At 45.9% G+C, this 9,808-nt stretch overlaps 1 long non-coding RNA gene across 2 annotated transcripts; it reads left to right on the plus strand.

Annotated features, from left to right (window-relative positions):
* Positions 1-1,143: 1,143 nt before the first annotated feature.
* Positions 1,144-9,332, plus strand: LOC122464059. Of its 2 annotated transcripts, XR_006287912.1 has the most exons (4): positions 1,144-1,937; positions 2,375-2,470; positions 5,765-5,820; positions 8,876-9,332. It is a non-coding gene; the product is annotated as an uncharacterized LOC122464059 (long non-coding RNA). The 2 variants fall into 2 exon arrangements; XR_006287911.1 differs by lacking the exons at positions 5,765-5,820; positions 8,876-9,332 and adding an exon at positions 2,752-5,176.
* The last annotated feature ends 476 nt before the right edge of the window (positions 9,333-9,808 follow it).

A 9,808-nucleotide genomic window follows, 5' to 3' on the forward strand; every position in this document is an offset into this window, starting at 1 on the left:
CCCTCCAAAGTTGCGCTACTCACTCCTTGGCTTTAACCGAGTATCTAGCAGGCAAGAGGGCTGAAGAAGAAGAAATACTTTGTCCCAACAACAGACAGGGTGAAGAACCACCCAGCAGACCTGTTAGAGGGGGTGAAAGTCTGATTTGTCCAGATGGTCTCTTCTGTCTCATTCCCTAAGTGCTGTGAGGGATTTTCTAGGTCCTTCACTGAGAGAATCAGTCATATTTGAGGGGTAGCCATGTTAGTCTGTCTCCACAAAAACAACGAGGAGTCCAGTGGCACCTTGAAGACTAGCAGATTTATTTGGGCATAAGCTTTCGTGGGTAAAAAAAAACACTTCTTCCATGCATCTGAAAGTTTATGCCCAAATAAATCTGTTAATCTTTAAGGTGCCACCGGACTCCTCATTGTTTTAGTTATATATGAGCTAGTTTCTCGCACTAAGTAAGGAACGGGCACGGGGGAGGGGAAGGAATCCTGTATTCTGGTTGTTTGACAGGGTCTATCTCCATAATGTCTAAAGGGTCCAGGGAAGGGGGGAGGACTTAAGCTCACTTTTTGCTTTTCCTTGCCCATCATGATATGAAGTCCAGTGGTGAGGTAATATCCCTTGGGATTTAACTCTCCTATCAGACTTTCCCTGATTTTGCAGTGTCACAGGCTGAGCTGGCTCTTTAAGGGGGTTACAACTCAGCCTCACCTGTGATAAGCTTAGTTAGCCCCCTCTCCCCTCCCCAGGTGGGGAGAATAAGAGTGTAAGGGTCATGTGACAGGAGCATATGACTGGGAATCAGGGTTGCTGGGAAATAAAAGGGCAGGGGGCTGGGCTCTGTTTTGGCAGAGCTGCTTTAAAGAGTACAGAAGTGGGAAGGGGGTGCTGTAAGAGAGCAGTCAGGGAAGGCTGGTGAGGAGCAGCCAGGAAGAGGGGGTAGCTTGAGGGAGGAGATAGAGAGTGGAGTTGTTCAGGATTCTGGGGCTGGGTACCGATGGTAGGGGATGGGCATGGGTTCTCCCAGCTCTGCCATCTTGGGAGGCAGTACAACCATGCTGGTCAGCAAGGGGAAGAGGGACTGGTTGGAACCTAAGAGAGCTGGAAGCTGAGCCCAAGAGATGGCAGAGCTGGGAGCCCAAGAGATTGTCAGACAGCAGCAGGCAGCAGAAGAACACCCAGGCTGTCCTCCTGCAGAGCTAGCAGCAACACCATGAAGGGCAGCTTGTGGCCCAGCAGTAACTGGAGGCCCAATGCGGCTGGGGGGAGCGCTGTCCGCAGTTCCTGGAGCTTGTCCTGCACTCGTCTGCTGCAGTGCTGAGGAAGTAAACCTGAATCAAGGTGACAGGTCACTGGATGCAAAGAGGATGGAGTATTCAGAAAAATGGGCTAGACCAATCAGGGATTCCCTAGACATTCGAGAGATTCCCTGGTGATCTGTTTCCAGCGTGGGGTTCCATTAACAAACAAGACTCCCAAAAGGGGAATGTTACTGAGAATTTCCACAGTGTGAAGTCTCCTTAACTGGGCAAGAAGGGGGAACTGAGGCAGTGGACAAGCCCACAGGTATAACTGAGATCAGAATTAGGCCCTGTAAGTGGAACTTCCCTAAGAAGTCTATTGGTAGATGCCAGGAAATAGACTCTGTCTCACTCTCCCAGAGCTGTATTGGTTCATTAGTGCTAACAGCAGTAAAAAGTAGCAAACTTGATTTAAGGCAATAAAGCAAGCAAAATTTGGCATAGAACAGCTCTGTGGAGTAAGAAAGGGACTTTTTCATAACTTTTCAGGTTTTCAGAGCAGACTACACTTTACATGGTACTTTGTCAGGCAGGCTAGTTGTGTATTGCTTGCCGTATGTCCTGTTACAGCAACTAACATCCTTATAACTGGAGCTGCTGACCATCATCGAATATAATCTCAGGAGGACAAGGGACTGGTTCAAGGTAGCTACTAGCATGCTTAAAAGTGCCACACACCTATTTAACTTCTGTTGCTACCGCTTTACAGTCATCTCCGTTTAATAAGGTGACAATGGGTGGCTTAGATAAATCAGACAAAAGCCATTTCCACAAACAACTTTCTGTATAATTAGTGCCATCACTTAAGTCACAGAAAGTCTGTAAACATCTTCCAGATCCTAAGGTGCATGGAGCTGTGTTGATTTAGGGGGAGATGTTTGATTCGGTTCGCGGTGTACTGCACCTTTACACATCTCCTTGAGCCAGCATTGTAAACCTCTGCAAGATGGCTGTTATCGCACACGGTGCCCTCTTTTTTACTGGGGCGTTCTTTGCTTGTGGTTTTCCTTAACAGAAATTATCCAGCCTGAAAGGGCACAATCTTGTCACCCCCTTTGTGACTTCCTCTCCTGTCCCAACAGTTCCTCAACCATCCTAACTTCAGTACTGGCCTCTGCAACTTCTTTTCCCTGCCTGACTCTCTCCTGAGGGAAACATCTGCCTTGAATGAATATCAAGTAAGAGTCAAATCAAGCTCTTCCCCGACTGTCTATTGGAACCAGCCCATGTTATGCTTTCATTAAAAGAACTTACAGACAAGTGAAGATACCATTGTACTAATGAAGAAAATGGTACTGTCTGAACATAAAGGTGTGGAAAGGAATGAGGATAGGAATAATTGGCTGAATTTTGAAGTAGCTAGGATGAGTTGGTGGCCTGGTAGACGTGATACTGGGTGAGCCAGAATCTCACAAGTGGATGGTCTAGATTTTGATTTACCTTTTTGTTCCCTGTCTAGGTTTTTGCTTTTTCACCCACCCACTCCCAATAACTGCCTGTCTTCTTCAGCAGGACCCACCTATAGCCAAGAACAGACTCTGATCTTGGGGCTCTGACAATGAGCTCAAACCCTAAACCTTCATGAAAGCCTCTTATCAACTCTGGACCCAAGCCCCAGGGAGAGATAGGCCTGTCTGAGGAACTCATCCAGCATATTATCTGAACTGCCTTCAAACCTTACACCACATGTGATCGGAGGCAACCACCCACTCAGGGGCACAACCAGAACTTTTCTAAGGATGGGTCCCAGGGAGAAGATGTCTCTCTAGTAGAGCACCTGTCCTCGGGTGGAGAAGATGTTGAAGCTCAGAGTACCACTTGGGTATGGCTTACAGAAGGCAGAGCCAGCTGCTGGCAGGGAAGGAAGCGCTGGGACGTGCCAAGCCTGGACTGCCAGTGTCAGGGTCAGATGCAGTCTGGAGAGTGCGGGGGGAGTACTGTGCAGGCCCAGAGCTCCAGCGCCTCATGGAAAGCCCCAGACCTCCCTCCCCACTGCTGCCCCACTGTGGGCAGGGGGCTCAAGAAAGTACCAGGTCCTCCCCTCCTAGCCCACCTTGCTGGGAGTCCAGCAGGGGCTCCCCCACTAATGGGCTGGGGTGCCTGCATCCCTGCTTGTCTCCTGTGTTGGTGGCAGGTCCCCAGCTGCAGGGCCACGCCACGTTGCTCTCTGGGGAACGGCCAGGAGGCGAAGCAGCGGCTGCTGGGTTTCTGCTTAAACCTGGCCTTTCCCCCCTGCAGATGGTACATCTGCACTCCTAGTCCTCTATAGCAATGAGTTCAACCTCTGTTTTCCCAAAGCACACTCTAGAGCAGTGCTATTCAAAGCGGTGGTCCATGGACCGGTGCCAGTCCGCGAGCACATTTGGGGAAAAAAAAAAAATTGCCGGTCTCCCACATCAGATAACGTGAGAAGTACTGCTCTAGAGGACACCGATGCCTCAGAACAAACCCTCCCCAAGAACTGCGAGCGATTCCTCCCACAAGTTGCCCAACCTTTGCCTGCTTCAGAGCAAATGGCTGAGCTCCACAGTCTGCTAGACCTTTGAGCTGACTACCTCTTAAGAAGGCTTGAAGTTTAAATGTTCCAGGCCAAACTGAGATGCCCTTTCTTGCACTGAGTGGCATCTTGCTCTGTGAGTAGCCTCCCTGAAACCAACAGGACTAATTAGGGAGTAGCGTACCACTCAGTGTGAGTACGGGCATCAGGACTTCCCAAGATAAACTTTTTATTTGGGGGGTGGTGGTCTGCCTTCTCCCCAAAGTAGCTTCACAAGGGAAAGTACATTCTCCCCAGTGCTGCCTCACTTCTATCCCTCCCTTTTGGATTTTTAATTTGATTTGGAACATAAACAGTGACCGAGCAAGATCTGATGACGTATCTTGGGGCAGAAGACCAAGGTTGCATTTAATAAACTATCGCTGCTCTTGGCAAAAGCAACACTAAATCCTGCCCAGCAGACAGTGTAGCTAGCCAGAGCTGGTGCGTTGGCGTGGCGACAGCAGATTCTCTCCCATCTAGTAGGGAGCCAGGTTCAAGGGTTTAAATAATCAAGTTTCAAGCTCTGGCACGGAGTGTCTCACACAGGACAGGTTCAGGCTTCCCAGGGGGCTGCCCACCTCTCTGAGTGGCAGGGACGGATGTCAATCTGTGAAGTGGTATTGCATCAGCTCCAGAGAGAGAGAGAGATGTTCGCTGGAACTGGCAGCTGCCTTTTGTTCCACAATGGCAGCTGCCAGCAAGAGACAGACAGGGCAAGGGGAGACTATATAATAGCAACGTGCTAGATGCAAAGCGTATTACACGCTAGATTTAAAGTAAAAGAGTATGTGTTGGGGTAAATATTCAGCGCAACGCACAGTGACTTAGCCCCATGACTCTTGTTACTGTTGGGGGGGGGAGGGCGCGTGGGTTACATCACCCTTTGTCATGCTGAATGTTCTGCAAATGCAATAAATAAAAAAAATGGAGATTTTATACAAATTTCAATTATAGAGGTGAGGGGGAGCTGACATTTGACACAGACATCCTCACCCACCTGACCAAGCTGAAAGGAGGGGATTCTTCCCCCATCCCCCCCCAAAGGAGGGACTGTGAGGTGAATATATTAGGCTCCTTGTGTTTGCCCTTTCCTTTCAGGCCATTATTTTGCTTTCTTGTTTGTTTATTTTTTTTGGCTGAGTTCATTTAAATGGATTTAGTACAGGGCAACGGCTGTGGAGACTGAATTTCCCCTCTTGATAAGATTGGCATGCTGTTGGCAGTAAACGTTCCCCCTCCTTCTTACCCCCAACCTACCAGTGAGCATCAACCCTAACCTGGAGGGACCAGCCCTAAGTTGGTGCAGGTAGCTAATTATTAGGTACTTGTATTGCAGTAGCACAGAGAGGCCCCAATCAGAGACGAGGGCCCCGCTGTGCTAGGAAGCGTGCGCGCTGTAAAAATGACAGCCCCTGACTTTTAGCTTCCATATACGTTTAATCTTTAGCCTCTCTGCAAAGACTGTGGAGTCGATTTGGATGGTGGTGGTCCCCTTCCCTTTCACCTCTATCTTCCCTCAGCACATTCCTACAGCTTCTAAGAGGCACTCCAGGTGCACAGCTCACTTGAAGCATGCTCCAGAGACTGAGCGTGCCAAACAAGCAATTCTTCCAGATCCCACCAGCGCCACCCTCCAGAAGGGAACAGATCCTCTGTTTAGCTATAAAAAACAGGTTGGGAGGGGCAGCACGTAATTATCTGTAGGCTTTAGGTGCCATTAGACACATTTGTAAGGGGGTTGGGGAATATTTCAAAGTATCCAAAACAAAAAGTATTTGTGAGAGAAAGCAAAGCAGCTCTGAATGTGGCCATAGAGAGCAAACATATTTTTCCGCTGATGCTTGGAGGAGCAGCGTCTATCAAAGACGGATTGTGTCGTTTCATCTTTTTTCTGTTTGTTTTATGAAAAGCCTTTTTAAATCTTCCTTTTTAGGTTTTAATCTTGGTGTGGAACATAGACTCTGACCCTGACAGAGGAAAAGAAGCAAGGTACTGCATCTACAAATGTGTTTAGCAACGATGAATGATCAAAGTCAACATTGCAGGGGCAGCAGCTGAGTTTCTCCTACTATCATGCAGTCACAGATTTGACAGATTGCATCATTCAGTGTGTTGATGTATCAGTATTTGATACACTATAAATAGTCACAGTGCATATTGAATTAACCAGGTGATAAAATACAGGTTTGTTTTGCATGTTAACTGCGTTAACGCTGCCCCTAAGTGGTTAAGTTGGTTTATTGCAAGTTAATTAGCTTTCGTTTTTATGCATTTAATTATTTATATAAGCAAGTCTGTTGCATTTTTCTGTTTCAGCTCCACGACTAGACCATGGTTCTTGTTTTTAGTTTAATTTCACCTCAGATTTTGTGCAGTGTTCCCATAAGGACAATGTTTTGTCAAACAACTGGGACTGAAAAATACTCATGCACTGAAACATAAATGTCTGTCACATGCATTTTACCCAGGCCAGGACAAACTGAGCTCCTGTTGTTGGACTCCACTCCTCCAGCTTATTTAATTAGCATTTGGATACATACCTTGTGCAACCAGCTGTAGAAGCTTGGGGGTTAGGATGGACTGTTGTCTCTTTTCTGAGACTTATTTTGCTTCTGCAGTCATAGGCACTGACTCCGTGGGTACTCCGGGGCTGGAGCACTCACGGGGGAAAAAAAATAGTGAGTACTCAGCACCCACTGGCAGCCCCGTGAATCAGCGCCTCCCCATCCCTCCCAGTGCCGCCCGCCCGCCACAGATCAGCTGTTCAGTGGTGTTCAGGAGGCGGTGGGGGAGGAGCAGGGGCAGGAACAGGTGGGGTGGGAGCTTGGAGGAAGGGGGGAGTGGGGGTGGGGCCTGGGGCGGAGTGGGGGTCGAGCATCCCCTGGGATCTGAGTAAGTCGGCACCTATGTTTGCGGCTACTCTTGAATTTGCTGCTTCCAAAGCATTTCCTGAGCTGGTCATTACCTTTCCTTTCATTGTGCCATGATTGTGGTCCTTGACCTCCCTTCCATGTGGATTAACATAATGAATGCACCATGACTAAGCTGCCTCTCCTATACAAGTGGCAAACCGCTGTTGGTGCAGAACGTAGCCGCTGGCATTCTGAGCATGAGATCCCAGCTGGTGGGATTTGTAGTAGAGTTCTCCAGAGTTGGTTCAGCTACCCAGGCTTCCAGCTAAGGCTCCCCATGGGGCCATGTACTGCCCTTAATCTGTGAGTGAAACTTCCATTTACACCAGGTGTACGCAGGTGAGGAATGAGGGCAAGTGTATATGGCCCTGTGTCTTCAAAAAGATAAGGCTTGATAAAAACCTGGAACCAAGTGATCGTTTTAGTTTACTGTCCTCCTAGGCCCCAAGGTACCAGTTAAAATCATCTACTGTGGATCTTTGTTTTAGCTGCTTCTGGCCATGTAGTTTGGGGAGCCTGTTCTGTTAGTCTTTAATACCCCCTTTGTGGTAGAATACACTGCCAGAGAACATTAAATAAGCACCTACCATGACCTTTTCAAGTCCAAACAGATGGCTTTTTCACTTTCTCATTTTATTAAGAGTTGAGTCCTGCCGGTCAAGTCAGATTTTCATTTCTAAAGTGCTTTGGGTCTTTTTGGTGTTTAAATGTAAGCTGTTGCTGACTCTACCTTTTCCTCCCCTGGGGGTAAAGTTAAAACAAACAACAGTTAAACCATGAAGCAGTGCAATGTCTTAATTTACTAGATTTTTCACCTCTGGAGACCTGGATTCAAATTCTGGCTTGAGTCTCAAGATGCAAATCTGGTGACTATTTTAAACATTTGACCCTTTTGTGAGACTGCTACATAATGCAGCATAACCTAGTAATCTCTGCTCATGATAGCCCTGGGACTAGAATAGCAAAGGCAAGGATTAGACTAGCAGGGATATTGCAGGTCAGAAGACTAGGGTGTATTTGCTGAACTACATGGGAGAAGCGTGGGCAGTACTTGCTTGTATTATATCATGACTAAGCCAAAGAAGTTTAGTTTCTTGCTTTCAAGAGCTCTAAAATTAATATAAGATATGGTTTAAAAAATAAAATTAGACAGCAGTGAATCTTCAGGGAGGTCTTCAGGGTTTGGCAAAGAGTAAAGTATATTTTCTTACTCCTACTCTTGATCTTACTAGTAGTTCCTAGCTTCACTGAGGAGCTGTGAAACTTGTCTCTTGCTTAGGTTTCTCATCAATATGCACTCTAAAGACTGAGAAGGTGTCTTCCTGCCTCGAAGCATAATGAATTAATATATTAACCCATTGCAATGAATCTGAATTCCAGCAGGGCTCCAAGAGAGATGTTGGTTCCTCTTATACTTGAAGGAATGGGGGGCGGGGGGGAAATAAGCTTTTTCCGTGATGCCCAGCCTGCGCTTTTTAAGGTGGAGTCTAGTGCTTAATCAGAGACAGCTCCAAGTCTCAAAGAAGAGATGACTGTTTAAATGCTAGCCTTTCCCAGCAGATGTTGGACAGTGTTAAGGAATCCAGACGTGGAATGTGAAAGGAGATGTGACCGATATTAAATTAACTCAGTGATCTAAAAGGACACTTAGGGTTGTACATGTATATGGGTGTTTTTTTTCCCTTTTAAAAATCTGCTTCTGCATTTCTTTAGCTCTACTATTTAAACCAGAGTATGTCAGTATATAGAAAAAATTAATGGACTACCTTAAGTATCCCTTACCATGCATTGTTAAAACTCCTATTAAAATACAAAACCCACAGTCACAGCAGCAGGCCAGAAATCTGCCTGATGGTCAAATAAATCACAATATTTCAGTGTTCCTGTTAACAAGCACCCATTAAAATCTGACAACTGGTGAGCATCAAAGGCAGCATATATTTAAAAAGTTAGAAACAATGCAATTCTTTCAGCAGACCAATACAGATTTATTTCCTTACATTTTAAAACCAGGAATCTGCCATTGTTAATACATTTTCTGGATGATGAATTCAGTTGTTTGTTCCCCTGTGGTGCATTTGATTTGGTTTTACCAGGCCTTATCCTGAGACAGGCCTTATTCTGACTTTCAGAAACTCTGAGCGCACACAGTTCCCACGGGCTGCCATTGGAGTGGAGTGCTCAGCACTTGAAAATCAAGCCCACATGGAGCTTCCCAAAAGAGTGGAAGACAGACAGCACCTCCCATGACTTGGCCCTTAACAACACTCTAACCAATATCCTCCTATCAGCGATCTTGTCCTTTCTCGGAATCTTCATTTTTGATTGAAATAGACATTAAAAATGGTCAATATCTGTTTATAAACATCCAGAGGAGTTTTTGTCTGTCTTATCTGTTTTATTAAATAAATGAAAGAAAGGAAAGAGAAAATGAGCAGATTTTGGTTTAGTAAGCAGTTTAAATCTGCTCTGGTACGTTGAATTCAGTCAGTCAGTCAGTCAGTCATGTGCTTGGAAAAACCCAGCAGGAGTCCCTTCCACCGTAAGAACTTCTGACTGTGAAATAAAGCCTGAGTAACCAGATTAACTATGAAGTATGTTTCTGTCAGGTTTTAGGCATTAGTTCAAGTGTACTTTCCATGTGTTACAGCTCACCATAGCAGGTTCTTGTTTGGGGTGTTCTTAATGGCAGAAACAAACCTTCTATAGTTTCCCTTCCCCCTCGGTCTTCCCAATTCTTGCTCCTTAATAAATAAACTTATCATATGTGCTATCAAGCGGTTTTGATTCAACTATTAATGCAAGTGTTATCAATATTGCTTTTCAGCCTTGCCTAACTCAAAAGTGGCTGAACAGTTTTGCTCTAGTATTGCAAAAATGATTCGCTTTTGGGCTGAGACCAAAGCGTGAAAAATTTCTCCTGAAAATTGCAACTTCCATAAATTCAAAATGTATTTAGCTTGCAAAAATGCATAGTTGTAATGGAAATCTGTGTAAACTGAACAATAGCCCTTGTGATATCAAGTCTACCCTTGCGATTGTCCGTATGAAAGACTGTGTAGTGA

Source organism: Chelonia mydas, chromosome 1 (genome assembly GCF_015237465.2).
Source record: "Chelonia mydas isolate rCheMyd1 chromosome 1, rCheMyd1.pri.v2, whole genome shotgun sequence".
Classification (NCBI taxonomy): Eukaryota; Metazoa; Chordata; order Testudines; family Cheloniidae; genus Chelonia; species Chelonia mydas.